We start from the raw sequence: 18484 nt of genomic DNA on the forward strand, positions 1-18484 counted from the left end.
AACCTATTCGGAGACTTTTGTGTGCATGATAGTGGTTTCATTTTTACTACTAGGATCATCGTCGGCAAGATTATCAAATACTTATTTATGAACTTTATCATTAGAAACATCATCAAAAGCTTCTTTTAGGGTTTTCATCTCTTACTAGATTTAGTAACACTGCTTGATGATCATAAGTGAAAGAACATGCGGTGCCCCCATGCTTGGTTTTGGTAATTGATGACATTATCTATGGACTAATGTTGCCTTGAGTTATATTTGAAGGGTTTGTCCATAGGTTTTTCTTGAAGTCCATTTGTTTGAAGGATAGTATGTGATGACCAAGGTGCTATTCAAGGAATTATCAAAAGATTGGTCATGTGAGAGGTTGATCAAGACTAAGTCATAGAGTGAGTCAAGTTGATCAACACACAAAGCGTACAAGATGTAGCAAGAGGGATCAAGTGATCACATGGTACGGTAAGTGTCGGTGTCAAAACTGGCGGATCTCGGTTAGGGGGTCCCGAACTGTGCATATAGGATCGATTGTAACAGGAGACAGGGGACACAATGTTTACCTAGGTTCGGGCCCTCTCTATGGAGGTAATACCTTACGTCCTGCTTGATTGATATTGATGAATATGGGTGTTACAACAGTTGATCTACCAAGAGATCATAATGGCTAAACCCTAGAAGTCCAACCTGTATGAATATGGCAATGAGTCTATCCTTCCCGGACTAACCCCTCCGGTTTATATAGACACCGAGGGGATCTAGGGTTTACATAGAGTTGGTTACATAAGAAGGAATCTTCATAGTTGGTCGCCAAGCTTGCCTTCCACGTAAAGGAGAGTCCAATCTGAACACAGGTACAGTCTTCGGCCTTCATGTCTTCACATCCCACCAGTCCGGCCCATGGATAATAGGCCGGACGCCCGAGGACCCCTTAGTCCAGGACTCCCTCAGTAGCCCCTGAACCTAGCTTCAATGACGAGGAGTCCGGCACGCATATTGTCTTCGGCATTGCAAGGCGGGTTCCCTTCTATCCGAACTTCAAGATAGTCTTCGGATGCGATGATAGTATCCGGACTTGTCACACACACCATACACAACCGCAGAGAGAATATATTTTTGCACGAGTCTAATCCGTTGATAGTTTTACAATATGACAAAACGTCTGTCCGGTCATAATTTCGAACCGTTTTCATGTTTCGACGCCCCACGTCCCGAGACGCGGTTGCCATTAGCACGTCTTCTCAAAGCAGAGATTGTGTCCCCTTATCGTGGGATTCTCATCAATGCGGGCATGGGTAACCCAACTGGGCCGTTTATACAGCCCTTGGGAATAGGCGAATCTTAAGGCGAGTGAGGAGGCGTTTAATATTCGTTGCCTTTATAAGGGGATAAGGGTTCCCTCTTCCTCTCTCACACCCTCTCTCTATCTCCGCCTTTCTAATCTCGAGCTCCAGTGCCCAAGTTCTCATCTCCTTTCCACTCAAGCAACCATGTCCGGATCTGGAGGTGAGGGCAAGTGGATGGTCTCCTCCATCAAGGAGGAGAACATTACGGAGCTTCGGGCGGCCGGATACTTGGCGAAGGAGATCATCCACCGCCTGCCGACCGAGGGACAAGTCGTCCCCATGCCGAAGCTCAACGAGAGGGTAGTGTTCCTCCCCCATTTCTTCCGCGGGCAAGGGTTTCCACTCCACCCTTTCGTCTGCGGGCTGATGTATTATTACGAGATAGATTTTCATGATCTGTCCCCGAATTCCTTCCTCAACATCTCGGCGTTTATCGTCGTGTGTGAGGCTTTCCTCCGTATCCAACCCCACTTCGGGTTGTGGCTCAAAGTCTTCAACATGAAGCCGAAGGTGGTGGATGGCCAGCATGCAGAGTGCAGAGGAGCCATGGTGAGCAAGCTGTCCAACGTCTCCTGGCCCAAAGGTACCTTCATGGACACAGTAAAGGAGTGGCAGAAGCAGTGGTTCTACATCACAGAACCTCGCGGCACTACCTGGGCCGTAGCTGCCGAATTCCGCTCTGGTGCTCCCATGCGACTCACCTCCTGGGTGGAGAAGAGTCCAGACTGGGGTTCCCCTGACGAGGTGATAGCGCTGTAGACGTGTGTTCAAAGCATGGTGACCAAGAAAGTCAAGCTTGTTGATGTGATCCAGGTGATGCTAGTTCGTCGGATCCTTCCGTGCCAACGCCGAAGCCGCCCTCTGTGGGAGTTCAACCCGAAGAAGCATCAGACCCTGGTGAGGCTCTTCGAGACTACTCACGAAGGCGCATGGAAGTTGCTCTTTAAGGGCAACAAGAAACCACCAGCCACGGATTCAGACCGTGATCACGACTGTAAACACCTCACCAGCGAGGTATGCCTTTTTTATGCATTCTCCACTTGTTTGTTTCGAGGATGATGCTTGAGCTTTTATTGTTGCCTTTTCAAGACTGTATGGAGAGGGCGAAGTGGATCTAGTATCCGGCTCCGCTTCCTGAAGAACCGGTCATCCCGCGTCTAGCGAAGATGCTGGTGTCAGTGCCTTATAAGGCATCGGAGAAGAAGGCCAAGGGGGCCAAAAGTGGCCCCCGTCGTAAGGGCACTTCGGACGTGACGTCCAAAGACGACGAAGTTCATTCCTCCGTCCCTGAGGACAATGGCGAGGAAGATGAGGAGGAGGAGGACAACAACCCTCCCCCCGAGGAGAGGAAGAAGAAGAGGGCGACTTCTGCGCATCCGGAGGCGGAAACGCCCAAGAAGGGGAAGAGCGTCCCCACGGCCAACACCGCGTGGGATGCTGATAGTAGTCCAGAAAGACGCCCTCGCACCAAGCCCCTGGCCGCATCGTAAGTGACATGGCTCGCTCATGCGTGCGTCCGGCCCATTCTCTTTGTTATCTTGACATAGTTAATTGTACTATTGCAGTCCAGCCCGCGACCTTATCCAGCGATCCTCATCTGGAGGCTCGCTGGCTTCATCGGAGATGGCGAGCATGTCGCCACCACCTACTTATTCCCCCCGGGCCATGGACAACACCGAAGTGTTATCCCGAAGGACCGCTCTGAACCGGGGAGGAGCCCAGGACACTGTCCGGGAGGCGCCACAAGGCGAGACCTCCACTGCCGGACACTTGGGGGAGATGATCCCCATGGAGAGTGGTGAAGAGGGCCGTATCCAGTTCGGCCCTCAGCCGAATACGATTCCAGAGACCAATATGGCTTTGGAGTCAGGCAAGCAGCCTCCTCTAAAGGAGGGGGTGCGCCACTTCTAGCAGTGGCCCCTGTCCATCCAGGGGCGCCAGATAACCTGATGGAGGCGCTTCGAGGCGCCTCCGTCGTGGACGAGCACCGTGTCCTTATGGGTGCAGTGATCGAGAAGATTCAGTCCGCCAAGAGTGGCTTGAATGAAGCCTGTAGCAGCCTGTTGACAGGTTTTGAGGTAAGAAAGAGAAGAACCCCGTGTAGCCAGTAGCCCCTGAGACACAATCCGGTGTTCGGCAAGAAGAACCGGACAGAGGATCAATCTTTTGTTATAGGAGACTAGCGAAATATGGATGGATAAGCAGGCGTCGCTATTTACCACAACCTCGCATGTTGCCGAAGTCTCTGAGCTGATGTAGAGGCTGGAGCGGACCGAGAATGAGCTCGGCAAGGTTAGGGTTCGGCTCCAGGAGAAGCAAGGTGAGTGATGACTTGCTGTGTGTTCAGAAGGAGTAGGTGTTGTATATTGACCGCGGTGTCGTAATATGTGCAGGAGCCGCGACCGAGGTCGAGGCCGTGAAGAAGGCCCTGGGCGAGGCAGCGGAGAAGGTTGTCCAGCAGCAAGCCTCCCGTAAGAAGTCCAAGGCCCGGGTCCAAGAAGTCCAGCAGGAGCTCCAAGATGCGGTCAAGAAATGCGAATCCTTGGAGCATGATGCGTCGGTTGGGGGGGCCGAACTCACCAAGGCTCGTTAGAGCGCGGAGACCGCATGGAATGAGGCCCAGGCCGCCCTCTGGGAGATCCAGGAGGCCAAGAAGATCACGGCGGGTAAGGCATTTAAGATGCAATGCAAGTGTACGGAGAAGCAATACCTTTCCCTAACCCGGGTTCAGAGTTCCCCAGGGGCTTTTGCGGATTTACCATGCAGTGTATCAGACGCCGCGGAGTTCTATCGAGCCGAAGGAGGGGGTTCTACGGAGAAGCTGTTCTGGTCGCAATATGCGGTGCCAGAGCATCCCGTGTCCTTTACTGATCAGCTGAAACAACTGGTGGAGTTGCATAGGGTGGCTGAACTAGCCATTAAGGATTTGATAATCCGGCTGTGGCCAGCCGAAGCTATGCCAAGCAGCTACTTCAGACTCGTGAGGCGGATGGTGAACGCCTGTCCTCGGTTGGACATCATCAAGCGCTCGGCCTGCATTGAAGGTGCATGCATGGCCTTTGCCTGTTGCAAGATGTGGTGGGCGAACATGGACACCGTCGAGGTGACCAGAGGGCCACCGGAGGGCAAGGAGCACCGCACACCTGAACGGTATTTTGCGGATGTCCTGGAGGGGTCTCGCCTTGCGGCAGCACAATGTTCGCAGGAGTATTTGAATAAATGTATTCATGTTGCCTTTGCCTTGTATTATGAGAACAAAGCTTGTTTTGTAATGTAATTTTGTTATGCTTTGAATTGTTTCCTCTTGTGTGGCCGTGTTATATGTAATCTGAGGGTTGGCCAATCGTCGGCTTCTGCCCTCACATAGGTAGTACGGAGGTGTTCGGGATGGAATCTAAACAATCTTGATCCAATTATATGGTCCTTGAAGGAGTTGTTTAGCACAACGAATAGGGCCATCAGACTATACAGCTTAAACGCCCTCACTTAGCCATAGGAGTTTTATAATAAAGCATGGGCGCAGCCCCTGGTTCAAGCTAGGGTGCTGGCAGCATGTGATCAGGAAGTGCCGATCTTTCGCATAATGCGAAAAAAATCTCCAACGATTTGTAACCCTCGAACAGCTGACCGGCTCTCACTGTATCATGACAAACAGTTTTCGGGTTTCTCTACTGAGGTGCTCATCTGGTCAAGGCCAGGGCACAATTGCAGTAGTTCTCCCTTTACTACCCTAGCTGAGTTAGGGGAACGTAGGGTACCAAGCACAGGAGTCGGGCAACCCAACTATTGACCAAAGACATGATTCAGAGCCAATGCATATAATGCTAAATTCGGGGTGCCGAACTTATATTTAAGGATTGTTCAGACTTTGTTGCCGTATCGTGGGGTGATGGGGAGCCCCTAGAAAATATGAAACGTATTAGAGTGTATGGCTGCTAGGAAATAAGTAATTTAATGGGAAACAGAGGGAGAACAGAGATAGGATCTGGGGCCCTTGGGTCATGAACTGTTTCCATTATAGTTGGGTTAATGCATCCAAGCGCATTAGTACGAAATAATGCAATAAGCAACTGGCTGTTTGACATGCCGCGACAAAAGGCAAGCTGCGTGTGGGTCCTAAAAATGGATAGAGTAATCGTTTAGTTAGCCTCTAGGGCTTCCCTGTACGCCTGTGCTCCGTGTCAATCCGGTGTGTTTATCCTTTGACAGGGCCATTAATCAGGCCATCAAAGGAGGCCCGCATAAGAGAAACCTAAAAGAAAAAGAAAAGGAGATAGTAAAGTTATATGTGTGTCCACGATTGGTCTAGCCGAACTGTAGATCCCGGGATGGCTTGTGCCTCCGTCGATGTCCATGGAATTTTGAGTGCGTAATTATGTATGCGTGGTACGAATGCCACTACTTCATCAGGACTAGGATGGAGGCTGAATTGCTAGTCAATCTCTTTACAAGCCGCGTTGTCCTGCTGTAGTGTAGTCCGGAACCTCTTAATGATGTCCAGGGGCTCGGCAGCCGTACTATGGTGCTGCTTGAGAAGGCCATTTTGTACTTCTGCTGCTAGGGTGGCAGTGTGCTCCTCTGTTTAGAGGGAGAGTTCAGTATTGCCATTGACTGTTATGACGCCATGCGGACCGGGCATCTTGAGCTTGAGATAAGCATAGTGTGGCACTGCATTGAACCTAGCAAACACGGTTCGTCCGAGCAGTGCGTGGTAGCCACTGCGGAAGGGGACGATATCGAAGATTAACTCTTCGCTCCAGAAGTTTTCCGGAGAACCGAAGACCACCTCCAGCGTGATTGAGCCCATACAGCGGGCCTCTACGCCTGGTATGACTCCTTTAAAGGTAGTCTTTGTTGGTTTGATTCGTGAGGGATTAATACCCATCTTCCGCACTATATCCTGATAGAGCAGGTTGAGGCTGCTACCACCGTCCATTAGGACTCGTGTTAGGTGAAATCCGTCGATGATTGGGTCAAGGACCAGTGCGGCTGAACCGCCATGCCAGATACTAGTTGGGTGATCTCGACGATCGAAGGTGATTGAGAATGACAACCACGGATTGAACTTTGGGGCGACTGGCTCTACCGCGTAGACGTCCCTGAGTTCTCGCTTACGCTCCCTTTTGGGGATGTGTGTAGCGTGTATCATGTTCATCATTTTGACTTGAGGGGAAATTTCTTTTGCCCCCCCTCTATTTTCGGCTGTCGGGGCTCTTCGTCCTCGTCCTCACTTTGCGATCCCTTTTCCTTGTTTTCGGCATTTAACTTGCCAGCTTGTTTGAAAACCCAATAGTCTCTATTGGTGTGATTGGCTTGTTTATCTGGGGTACCATGTATCTGGCACGGATGATCGAGTATGCGATCCAGGCTGGATGGTCCCTCACTGTTCCTTTTGTAGGGCTTCTTTCGCTGACCGAACTTGGAGACACTGAATCCGGCATTAACGATGGTGTCATCGGTGTTGTCGCCATTGCTTCAGTGTTTGTTTCTATTGCGCCGGAGCTTGCCAGTGTTGTTCTTGGCCTTGGAGGGGCCTGTGTCACTGGCTGTGTTTTTGCTACGAGCCAGCCAACTGTCCTCACCCGCGCAAAAGCGTGTCATGAGTACCGTAAGGGCTGCCATGGACTTCGGCTTTTCTTGGCCAAGGTGGCGTGCTAGCCATTCGTCACAGATGCTGTGTTTGAAGGCCGCTAGGGCTTTGGCATCCGGACAGTCAACAATCTGGTTCTTTTTGGTTAGGAACCTAGTCCAGTATTTTCTGGCTGATTCTCCAGGTTGTTGAACTATGTGGCTTAAGTCATCGGCATCGGGTGGCCGGACATATGTACCTTGGAAGTTGTCAAGGAAGGCTTCTTCTAAGTCCTCCCAGCTGACGACGGAATTTTCGGGCAGGCTATTTAGCCAGTGTCAAGCTAGCCCTTTGAGCTTTAGTGGGAGGTATTTGATGGCATGGAGGTTGTCTCCACGGGCCATGTGGATGTGGAGAATAAAGTCCTCAATCCATACTGCGGGGTCGGTTGTTCCGTCGTATGATTCAATATTGATGGGCTTGAACCCCTCGGGGAATTCATGATCCAGCACCTCATCCATGAAACAGAGAGGGTGTGCGGCGCCTCTATATCAGGCCGCGTCACGACGCACCTATGATGAAGTCCGTCTGCGGTTATCAGCCCGGGTGTGACTAGTTTTGTCACGTCCGAATAGGTAGCCGTCATCCCGAGTTGGCAAGCGTCTTCGCGATCCGTAGATTGATCTGGTGTGTCCTGCTCTACTATCCAACTCCTGCTGAAGGTCGTATGTATGGTACGGAGCTATGTTGTCCCTGTTTTTGCGAGGTAGTGGGGTGGGTTGTTGTTCGCCTTAGTTGTCGTTTTATCCCGACCTCGGTGTGGTCGGTCCGCCACACTATCCCGACTACGTGGTGGTCGGTCCGCATTGCGTGAGGGAGGTATGGGATCTGGTGCCTCCTCATCAAACTGAGGTAGCAGTTTGCACTTTGGGTAACTCTTGATTGGGCGCTTGAGGCCATATTCTTCGGCTGCCAGGACATAAGTGCACCTGTCAATGAGCAGGTCTTGATCAGCCTGGAGCTGCTGCTGCTTCTTCTTCAGGCTTCTGGCACTAGCTATTAGCTGGCGCTTGAAGCGTTCCTGCTCTAGGGGTGCCTCAGGCACGATGAAATTCTTGCTGCTGAGGCTCTCCTCATCTTCGGAGACTGGACGATAACTATCATCATCCGGGTCATTGGGCATGGCCTGTTTATCAGGGTCATCTTGCCCGTTGTGTTGTTCCTCCTGTTTGGATGCAGCTCCAACAGGGTCTTCATTTTTTTCGGCGTCACCCGGAGTACTATTTTCTCCAGTACCAGTGTTGCCATCATTTGAGCGACAAGGCTTAGAGTGGTGTTTAGGGCGCCGATGCTTGGACTGTGTCTCAGAAGGTTTATTCGCAACTAGATCTCCTTTGTCATCGTCGCTAGCTTTTTTAGGTGTGTCGACCGTGTACACATCATACGAAGAGGTGGTCGTCCAACGCCCAGTGAACAGCGGGTCTTGGCCTTGCTCCATGTCGACATCGTCGTCCATACCGTCGATGTCTTCGGAGCCGTAATCAAGCACGTCGGTTCAGTCATCGACGGTGGCTATGAAGTGGGTGGCGGGTGGGAAGCGAACCCCGTTATCAGTCTCTAGTTCGAACCGAACATAGTCCGGCGGTGAGTCCTTCTCCAAGGACAAGTTCTTTAAAGAGTTTAGCACATCTCCCAAAGGTGAGTGTCGGAAGATGTCTGCGGTGCTAAATTCAAAAATCGATAACCGATCCAGCTCGGTGTCCGCAGGCGTATCAGGTCCAGGACTTATAGCCGGAGATGAGTCCAGAATTCCATTGATGCAAAGATTGCAGGGTGCGGAGTCCGTGTACGGATCCAACGCCGCAGACTCGGTGGCCTCGGATGGCACGATCTACTCCAGTTCTAAGGACGTTGAAGCAACAAGGGCCATCTTCCGGGTGTGATCGGATGACATATTTAAGTCATGTTCATCCAGGTGAGGGGGAGCGATCGCTTCGGTCTCAAATCCATTGAAGATCAAGTCTCCATGGATATCTGCGACGTAGTTCAAGCTTCCAAATCTGACCTGGTGACTAGTGGCGTAGCTATCTATCTGCTCCTGATGGCCAAGCGAGTTAGCCCGCAGTACGAAGCCGCTGAACACGAAAATCTGTCCGGGGAAGAAGGTTTCTCCTTGGATAGCATCACTATAAACGATTGAAGGTGCCATCGAACCCTCTGTTGATGGAACAGTGGAACTCTCAATGAAAGCACCAATGTCGGTGTCAAAACTGGCGGATCTCGGGTAGGGGGTCCCGAACTGTGCGTATAGGATCGATGGTAACAGGAGACAGGGGACACAATGTTTACCCAGGTTCGGGCCCTCTCTATGGAGGTAATACCCTACGTCCTGCTTGATTGACATTGATGAATATGGGTGTCGGTGTCAAAACCGGCGGATCTCGGGTAGGGGGTCCCGAAATGTGCGTCTAAGGCAGATGGTAACAGGAGGCAGGGGACACGATGTTTACACAGGTTCGGGCCCTCTTGATGTAGGTAATACCCTACGTCCTGCTTGATTGTTCTTGATGATATGAGTATTACAAGAGTTGATCTACCACGAGATCAAAGACGCTAAACCCTAGAAGCTAGCCTATGGTATGATTGTCTCTTGTCCTATGGACTAAACCCTCTGGTTTATATAGACACCGGAGGGTGCTAGGGTTACACAAGGTCGGTTACAAAGGAGGAGATATACATATCCGTATTGCCTAGCTTGCCTTCCACGCCAAGTAGAGTCCCATCCGGACACGGGACGAAGTCTTCAATCTCGTATCTTCATAGTCCAACAGTCCGGCCAAAGGATATAGTCCGGCTGTCCGGAGACCCCCTAATCCAGGACTCCCTCAGTAGCCCCTAAACCAGGCTTCAATGACGATGAGTCCGGCGCGCAGTGTTGTCTTCGGCATTGCAAGGCGGGTTCCTCCTCCGGATACACCACAGAAGAGTTTGAATACAAGGATAGCGTCCGACCCTGCAAAATAAGTTCCACATACCACCGTAGAGAGAATAATATTCCCACAAATCTAATCTGTTGACACGTTTTGACAACATGACATTACGCCATGGCCCGGTTTTTATTCGAATCGCTTTTCTCAACCAGCTCCTCACACATCGCAAGGCGGTTTTCTTGATACGTCTTGGTCAAAGCAGAGATCGTGTTCCCCTTATCGCGGGATTCTCATCAATACGGACGTGGGTAACCCAACCGCGCCATCAATTACGGCGCCTAGGGAATAAGCGGTTTCACTAGGCAAGTGGGGAGACACATCGCCTCTTCCACCCTTATAAAGGGACAAAGATTTTCTTTTTTCAGCCACGCCTTCTTCCTCCTCGCTTACCCATTCCCGCACACTCGAGCTCTAGCGCCCAAGCTCGCGTTCTTCTTATCAACCCACTCCAAGCATGTCCGGAGCAGGAGGCAAGTGGATGGTCTCCTCCGTCACGGAGGAGAACATCAAAAAGTTACGGGAAGCCGGATACTTGGCCGCGGATATCGCGCACCGGCTGCCGAATGCGGGGCAGATCGTCCCAACGCCCGAACCCCATGAGAGGGTAGTTTTTCTTACCCATTTTGTCTGTGGACTAGGATTTCCTCTCCACCCGTTTTTCTGTGGGCTCATGTTTTACTGTGGGCTGGATTTTCATGATCTAGCCCCAAACTTCATCCTCAACATCTTGGTGTTTATCGTCGTGTGCGAGGCCTTCCTCCGCATCAGGCCCCACTTCGGCCTATGGCTGAAGACCTTCAATGTCAAACCGAAGGTGGTGGGCGGCCAGCAAGCAGAGTGCGGAGGCGCCATGGTGGGCAAAATGCCTAATGTTACCTGGCTCAAGGGCACCTATGTGGATACCATAAACGGGTGGCAATCGGGGTTGGTTCTACATCACCGAGCCACGCGCCTCCAACTAGGTGGCGGCCCCCAAATTTCGATCCGGAATCCCCATGCGGCTCACCTCCTGGAAAAAGAAGGGCATGAACTGGGGCTCTTCGGTAGAGTTGACCGGACTCCAGACCTGCATCCAGAACATGATGAGCAGAAAAATCAAGCTCGTTTGTCGGATTTCGGGTTCCGGCAGACCCTTGAGGTTCGAACAATGGGGTGCGCGCGGAGATTTCGCTTCCTACCTACCTGCACCCCTCCGCCTCGCTAAGATCTAAACTATGGAAAGAACAACACAAGTGACACGAGGTTTATACTGGTTCGGGACACCGTTGTGGTGTAATACCCTACTCCAGTGTGTGGTGTGGTGGATTGCCTCTTGGGCTGATGATGATGAACAATACAAGGAAGAACACCCTCGCGAGTGTCTGTTCTTGGCTGGGGGGATGAACTGCTGGGTGGAGTTCAGTCACCCATCTCTCTCTCTCTCTCTCTCTGATCGAACCCCTCTCTAAAGAACCTCCTCTCCAGAACCCTCTTTGCTCTGTGGGTGGCTGGTCCTATTTATAGAGGCCCTGGTCCTCTTCCCAAATATCGAGCGGGAAAGGAGCCAACAATGGCAGGCTAATTTGAAGGGGGACAGCTAGTACTAGCTACCCTGACAAAAGTAGTCTTCACTTGCGCAAAGCTCTGGTGGTGATGCCGTCTTGGGCTCCACGATGACCTCCGTCTTGCAGTCCTTCTGGTCTTGTTCTTGTTGCACCGAAATGGCAACCTTTGCCTGATGCCTCGGTACTCCGCGGCTGCGCTTGCCCCCTTTGCACCAAAGAGGAAAGGAGGACACTGCGCGGGCTAGCACCCGCCTGGCGCCCTTGGTCGTCATGGCTTGCGTCATGGGCACCTCGTGAGGTACCCCGCCTTGGTCTCTCCGCCTCCTCGTGAGCCAGCCTGATGAGGCCGTGCCTAAGGAAGCTCCGCGTCGTCCGCCCTGCGAGGCTTGGCCCCTCGCGAGGGTCTTGGGTTTGTGTTGGTGAAGATGGGCCGCGCTGGGCCCCCCTTTGAGCCACGCCGCAGGCCGCAGGCAGGCAAGTCTGGGGACCCCATTCATAGAACGCCGACAGTAGCCCCCGGGCCTAAGGCGTGCCCGGACTTGGCCGTGCAGGGAGGCGGAAGGGCAAGAGCGAAGCGCCATGGGCCCTAACAGCCTGCGGCCTTAGGCGCCGCGTGGCGGTTGATTGGACGTGGGCGCCTTAGCAACCGTGCGAGTTGATAAAGGAGCGGCATCCACCTAGGCTATGCTTCCTACTTTCCCTGGTTGCTGCTCAGATCCCCTTTCTTGCGCCTCTCCTTCCTTCATCCAAAATTTCCAGATCTACTCCGACCGTGTGACCTAGGAAGCCATGGCGCCTCGTCAGCCCCCAACCGTAGCTTGGTACTCGTCTGCCCTCGACCCGCCGAACGTGTCGGAGGCGAGCCTTGCCCGGTTGCGCCGGATGGCAACGGTGCGGGGCATCAACGGGGCGAAGGTGTTCAAAGCCGGCTCCGCCACCCCTGAGGGTCAAGGGAGCACCTTCTATCCATTCTTCGTAAGTGCCATTGCTGCTGGCCTGGTGCCTGCCTTCTTCGAGTTCTTCTTCTCTGTCCTCCGCCATTATAAGCTACAGGCTCTGCATCTCCACCCCAACTCCGACCTTCTCCTGGCAATCTTCGCCTATTACTGTGAGGCTCACGTAGGGGTGCAACCCTCAGTGGCCTTGCTGCGCCATTACTTCTACCTCCGGACCACTCATGGTACTACTTCCGCGTGCGCGAGCTTCGTCGCGTACGGTGGCGCCATTGCCATTTCGAACCCCGGGAAAAGGATTGAGGGCTTCCGGAGCAAGTGGGTCTTGGTGGATGCTGGGCGCATCCACCCTCGGCTGATCTTGCCCACAGAGCAGCCCACGAGCTCCAGCGATTGGGGTCAAGCGGAGCTCGCGGACCCCTGCGCGAAGCTGGTGTTGGAGAAGATGGACGCGGATCTGAGGCCGGCCAACATGGCGGCGGCGAAGCTGACCGGCACGTCGCTGCTGAGGGAATTCCTGGAGCACCAGCTGGGTCCGCTTCGGCAGTACTCACTTTCGATGTGGAGGCCCTGTCCGAGCCCCGCGGCCTTAGCTGAAGGAGATCTGGCTGCAGTCCTCCAATCTCTGGTCGGGGGCGATGTGGCGTGGTTGGTGGGCGCTCCTACGCCCTTGTTCCTCCGCGACGACTGGGAGCAAGTAGTGGAGTCCATGCCCGTCTTCATCGGGGATGGGCCCGTGCCCATGGAAACTCCCGAGGAACCAGTGGACGTGCCCTCCGACGACTCCAGTGAAGAGGAGGAAAGAGGGGAGCGGGAAAAGGGGCCTGACTCCGAGGCGACTGACGGAGAGTCGGGGGCTCCCCTCCCTCGGCGCAGGTCCCGCGTTCTTCGCCTCTCTCCGAGCGATGACGACGAGGATGACGACGAGGAGGACGGCGAGGATAACGACGAGCAGGACGGCGGGAGCTCGCCCCCGATCCCGAAGAAGGACAGGACCGGGCTGATCTCCCACGGGTCTGTCCCGGCCCCGAGGCAGACCGTAGACGCACCTTCCGCCTCCAAGCTTCCCGAGGTTGACCCTTCCAGCCGGCTTTTAGGCTTCAAATTCGGCCGGAGGCCGCTTGATCTCACTAGCGACGACCCGTAAGCATTCGATTCTTGTCTTTATTTCTTGCCCTGCTTCTGAGGCTTGACGTCCGCATCTCTTGGATAGGCTGGTGCCTGCAGCAAAGAAGCCGAAGGGAGCTCCTGAGGTTCCATCCGTGGTAGCGTCTCTGCCTGCGAAGGAGGGTGACCGCGACGCATAGGCTTCTCCTGCCCGGTCGTCCTCGAGAGGCCTGGCAGAGCCGGCTAGGGCGAGCTCAGCCCCCTCGGCCCAAGTGACTCCCGAGGTTTCCTTGCCTGCCGCCGCCACTTCAGCCGTTGGGGCGCGGCAGACCCCGCCTCAGGATGCTATGGCCGCGTTGCCGCCTTCTCCTCCTACTCCACCGGCTGCTGTCTCTCCGACTCCTTCTGCCGTCCTGGATCGTGCTGTTGCTGAGCTGGACCGACTGCGGCAGGATCTTCTTGGCGCCGACCCCCACTTGGTGGCCGGGCGCTTGGAGCTGGCTTCAGGATGGGTTCGCTCCGATGCTTCGATTCGAGCGGCGCTGGTCCAGGCCTCGACGGGTTGCGACGAGGAGAAGCAGGCCGTCCTTGAGGCAAAGGCTGCTCGTGACGCAGCCTTGGGGGAGGTGGTCGACGTCCGTGGACGTTGCAAGGCGGTGGAGGACGAACTGCAAGACTTGTGGGACCAGCTCCCAAATGAGGTCCTCCTTCGCCAAGAGCAGGAAGAAGGCGTGAAGGCTCGCGAGGCGGCCGTCAAGGGGAGGGAGGTCAAGCTCAGGAAATGCCGTGACCACCTAGGCACGCTGGAGCAGAAGTTGGGGGCGAGGAAGGCCAAGCTGGACGACGAGGCCCTGGTTCTTGCCGAGGACCGCGTGGCCTTCACGGAGATGGAGGCGAAGGCTCGCTCCTCGCCGAGGACGCTTTACGACAGCGGCCTGGAGAGCCCGCTGGCTGGCACCGAGGACAGTCCCGCCAAGCTGCTTCCTTTCCTGGTTCGCGCTCTTGAAGATGTTGCCCTTGGCCTTGGCCCCACGGCCGAGGCCGAGGCGCGTGTCCTGTCTTCTATAGCACTGACGCGGGTCCTCACCCACATCTACCTTCGCGATCCCAGTGTCGACCTCGACAGCCTGCTAGAGCCAGTAAGCGGCGAGCGTGCCGCTGCCGAGGCCGTGAAGGGTCGCACGGAGGCTCTGCTGGGGATGTTCCGGGCATTCAGCACCAAGCTGAAGCAAGGCGCTGCCGACCCCACTGCTCCATGAGGCGAACCCACTCCGCGCTGCTCCACCGCCGACAAGTGACTCCGTCGTGGCTCCCGTCCTGCCTTTAATTCCTGCACATGTATCATGCCTTGGGGAGGTGGTTAAACTTGTGTTTGGCATTGAGATAACAGTGTGGACTGTAATATTTGCTTCTGAATTCCTTGAAATTTGCGCTTTTCCTTCCTACTTGCTTATGTTCTACGCCGGTAGAGCCCGACCCCACGCATGCCTCACCCAGCGTTGGTCCCGACCGGAAACCAGGACGGGTCCAAGGAGTGAGGGGCTACGTGAGAAGTTAGGCTACTGAGTCGCGATGCTCAGGAGTCCCCCTTGGTGCACGAACAGCAAGTAGGGAGGTGTGATGCGGGTGGATCTACCGTTCTACGTCTGCAGAGCCCGGCCGCGCGCATGCCTCACCCAGCGTTAGCCTTTCGGAACTAAGGAGTGAGGGGCTACGTGACCAGTTAGGCTCCTGAGTTGCGATGCTCAGGAATCCCCCTTGACGCTCAAACGGCCTTCGTACCTTGGCTCTGCTCGGGGAGAGACGCGCGACGAACCAGGCCCGAGGGGACCTGGCTGGGCGGCGTGCGTCCGGGTGTGACCCAGGCGCAGCCCCCGTGCCCAACCCCCTCGCACGGCTCTCCCGAGGGGAGGCGTTACGATGAGGCTAGACACTGAGCTCTAGGCTCCCTGAGGTTGATGCGGCCCGGGGGCCACCCTTAGTTGTTTATCACCAGCGCGGAGCATAGCGCTTCCGTATGTGTACGGGCATAGCCGCTCCTCGGCAGTGTCGTCAGCCAGCACGGAGCATGGTGCTTCCACTGGTACGTAGGAGGGGGCCCCCTCCGGGAGGAGCCTCCGGGGCGTGTATAGCCCCGCCCTGACACGTGGCTGGCATGATAGGGCCTGGCAAGGTGTATCTGGGCACCTGTGAGCCAGCGCGGGACTCACAGGGCCCTACCTTTAGGCGGGCTGCGCCTGGCACTGGGCCTTATCTTGTGATGTGTCCCTGCAAATTTGGTTAGATGTCGGCACTCTACGTCCTCGGGTCCCGGCCCTCGAGCTGGTCTCAGCCGTCACTGGTATGCTAGGTCGCGATGCCATGGACAAGGCCAGAGGGTGAGGGCTGGAGAGCCAGTAAGAGCCTTGAGTCGCGATGCTCAGGTACCCCCCCTTTAACGTGCAAGTGGTCGGCATGGAGAAGAACAGGTGCTGTGGACCGGCATCAAATAATCGAGCATGGTGGGTCTAACGCATAACCGGAAATAAACGCAAATGGGATACATGCCGCTGGGCCTGGCCCGAGCGGCATGGGGATCATGCAGCCCGAGGGGCGCCCCTAACAAGGTAAGCTAACAATATGAAAAAAAAGGGATACACACCGCAGGGACGGACCCGCGCGGCCTGGGAATAATGCAGCCCTGGGAGGCGCTCCCAGCTGGAAATGAAACTCGAAAGATGTCACCTGATGGCGTTCAGGACGAAGGAGCGTTGGTGTAGCAGGCTCGGTGGGCTGCGGGAGCCGATGCTCATGAGCCCCCAGGACCAGGGGCCTCGGGAAGCTCCGGAGGCGCTGGCGGCTCCTCGCGGACCATCTCCATCCCCACCAGGGCTGCGGAACACCTGGCCTCTCGTGCCTCCATGATGCCCCTCGTGAGGCGCTGGTACGTGGCAGCCGCGTTCGGCAAGCCGTAAGGCATGCGAACGTAGTTGTGGGGTGGGCCTCCGCAGCGCACCACTCGCGAGGGCCAAAGGCGCTCGAGAGAGGCAACTCGGTTGAGCCTTGGTATGTCGATGCAGACGCATAGCCCACCATCCTCGCCTAGATGGGGAGACACTGCTGGTAGGCGGCGGCCGCCTTTCATGACTCTTGACTCCCATAGCTCCTGAATGGCCTTGCTGACGAACTCCTGAGGGTATGGATCTCCTTGCCTTGCTCCTTCTTGAGGGAAACGTGCTTCGAAACACGCCTCCATGTGGTGCCCAAGTGCCTCCCTCGTGACCCTAGCTAGGTCGGTGGCCCTCCAGGGGAGAGCCCCCGAGCCTAGCCTGAGGAGGGCGCCGGGCGCGCTTTCCTATGCGATGGAAGGAGGTTCCCCCTGGGCAGGGGCGGGCCCGGAGGGGCATGCCTCCTGAGTGGTCGGGCCGGGCGATGTCTTATTCTTCTTAGGGCGGTCTCGGGAGGCCTCCTGCTTCCGCGATCCGGGTCTTCCAGTGATGCGGCCTGAAAGGCTCGTTCCAGGGAACACACCGCGTCCTTCTCTTCACAGGGCACCGTGATGACTCCGCCGCTTCCTCGCATCTTGAGGACGTTGTAGCCGTGGTGAGTTACGGCCATGAACTTGGCCAGCGCTGGGTACCCAAGGATGGCGTTGTACGGCAGGAGAATGTGAGCGACGTCGAAGTCGATGAGCTCGATGCGGTAGTTGTCGCGTGCCCCGAAGGTGACAGGGAGGCGGACCTGCCCAATCGGGACCGTGGAGCCGTCGGTGATACCGGAGAAAGGCTTGGTTGGCTGAAGCTGGCTGTAGGGTACTTGGAGATTGTTGAATGTTTCCACGGACAGGACGTTGAGCCCTGCCCCGCCATCGATGAGGGTCTTGGTGACCACCACATTGCTGACGATTGGGGAACAAAGCATCGGGAGGACTCCGGCTGTAGCCACACGCTTGAGCTGATCTGCTGAGCTGAACGTGATGGCGCATGCCGACCACCTGAGAGGTCACGTGGCTTCGAGCCTGGGAAGGACTGCGTTCACTTCACGGGCGAATTGCTTGAAGATGCGTTGAGAGGCTGGGGCTTGTGCCCTGCCCAGGATGCAGGCGATCACGCGTGGCTCCTGGAAGCCCCCAGCCCCCTCGTCCTGGTGACGATCCTCGTTTCTCCTTGGCTGCGGCGGCAGCGGTGGGAGGCCTGCGTTGCCTTGTAGGTGATCCTCGCGAGGCTGATCCCTCCAGTCTCCCTCGCGAGGCGGGTCTTGCCAGTGATCCTCGCGAGGTTGTTCGCGCCACCCTTGGCGCGGGCCACGGTCTTCCCAGCGTCCTGCGTTCCTTCCTCCTCCTCGACTGTAGCCCCGGTCACCGCGGTCAGGACAACGGCCAATCCTTCCTTCTCGCATGGCTCGGAGCTCTTGACATTCGTTGGTGTTGTGGGTGTGGAGGTCGTGGTACACACAGTACCGGCTGCCCTTGGAAGGTTCGGGCTAATCTCTGCCCCGCTTGGTGTCTGGTTCTGCCGCGAGTACGGCAGCCCCCTTGCGCTTCACATCCTTGGCCTTGGGCTTCTTCTCTTCTGCGTCTGTGGCAGGCAGCTCGAGGAGGGAGAGACGCCCTTCCACGGCCCTGGCGCACTTGGTTGCCAGGTTGAGAAGCTCCAAGGAAGTGCACAGGTCTTCATGCATCGCCAGCTCCTCCTTCATCTTGATGTCGCGCACGCCGTCGGAGAAGGCTGAGATGATGGCCTCCTCAGTCACCTTGGGAATCTTGAGGCGTGCCTTGTTGAAGCACTTGTTGTACTTCTGCAGGGTCTCCCCGGGCTGTTGCTTGATGCGGCGCATGTCGCTCACGGAGGGTGGCCGGTCGCGAGTGCCTTGGAAGTTGGCGATGAAGCGGGTGCGCATCTCGTCCCAGGAGGAGATTGTGCCTGGAGCCAGGTTCAGGAGCCAGGTGCGGGCCCCGTCCTTGAGCGCCATCGGGAACCAGTTCGCCATGACCTTCTCGTCT

This window comes from Triticum urartu, chromosome 3, assembly GCF_003073215.2.
Source record: "Triticum urartu cultivar G1812 chromosome 3, Tu2.1, whole genome shotgun sequence".
NCBI classification, from domain to species: domain Eukaryota; kingdom Viridiplantae; phylum Streptophyta; class Magnoliopsida; order Poales; family Poaceae; genus Triticum; species Triticum urartu.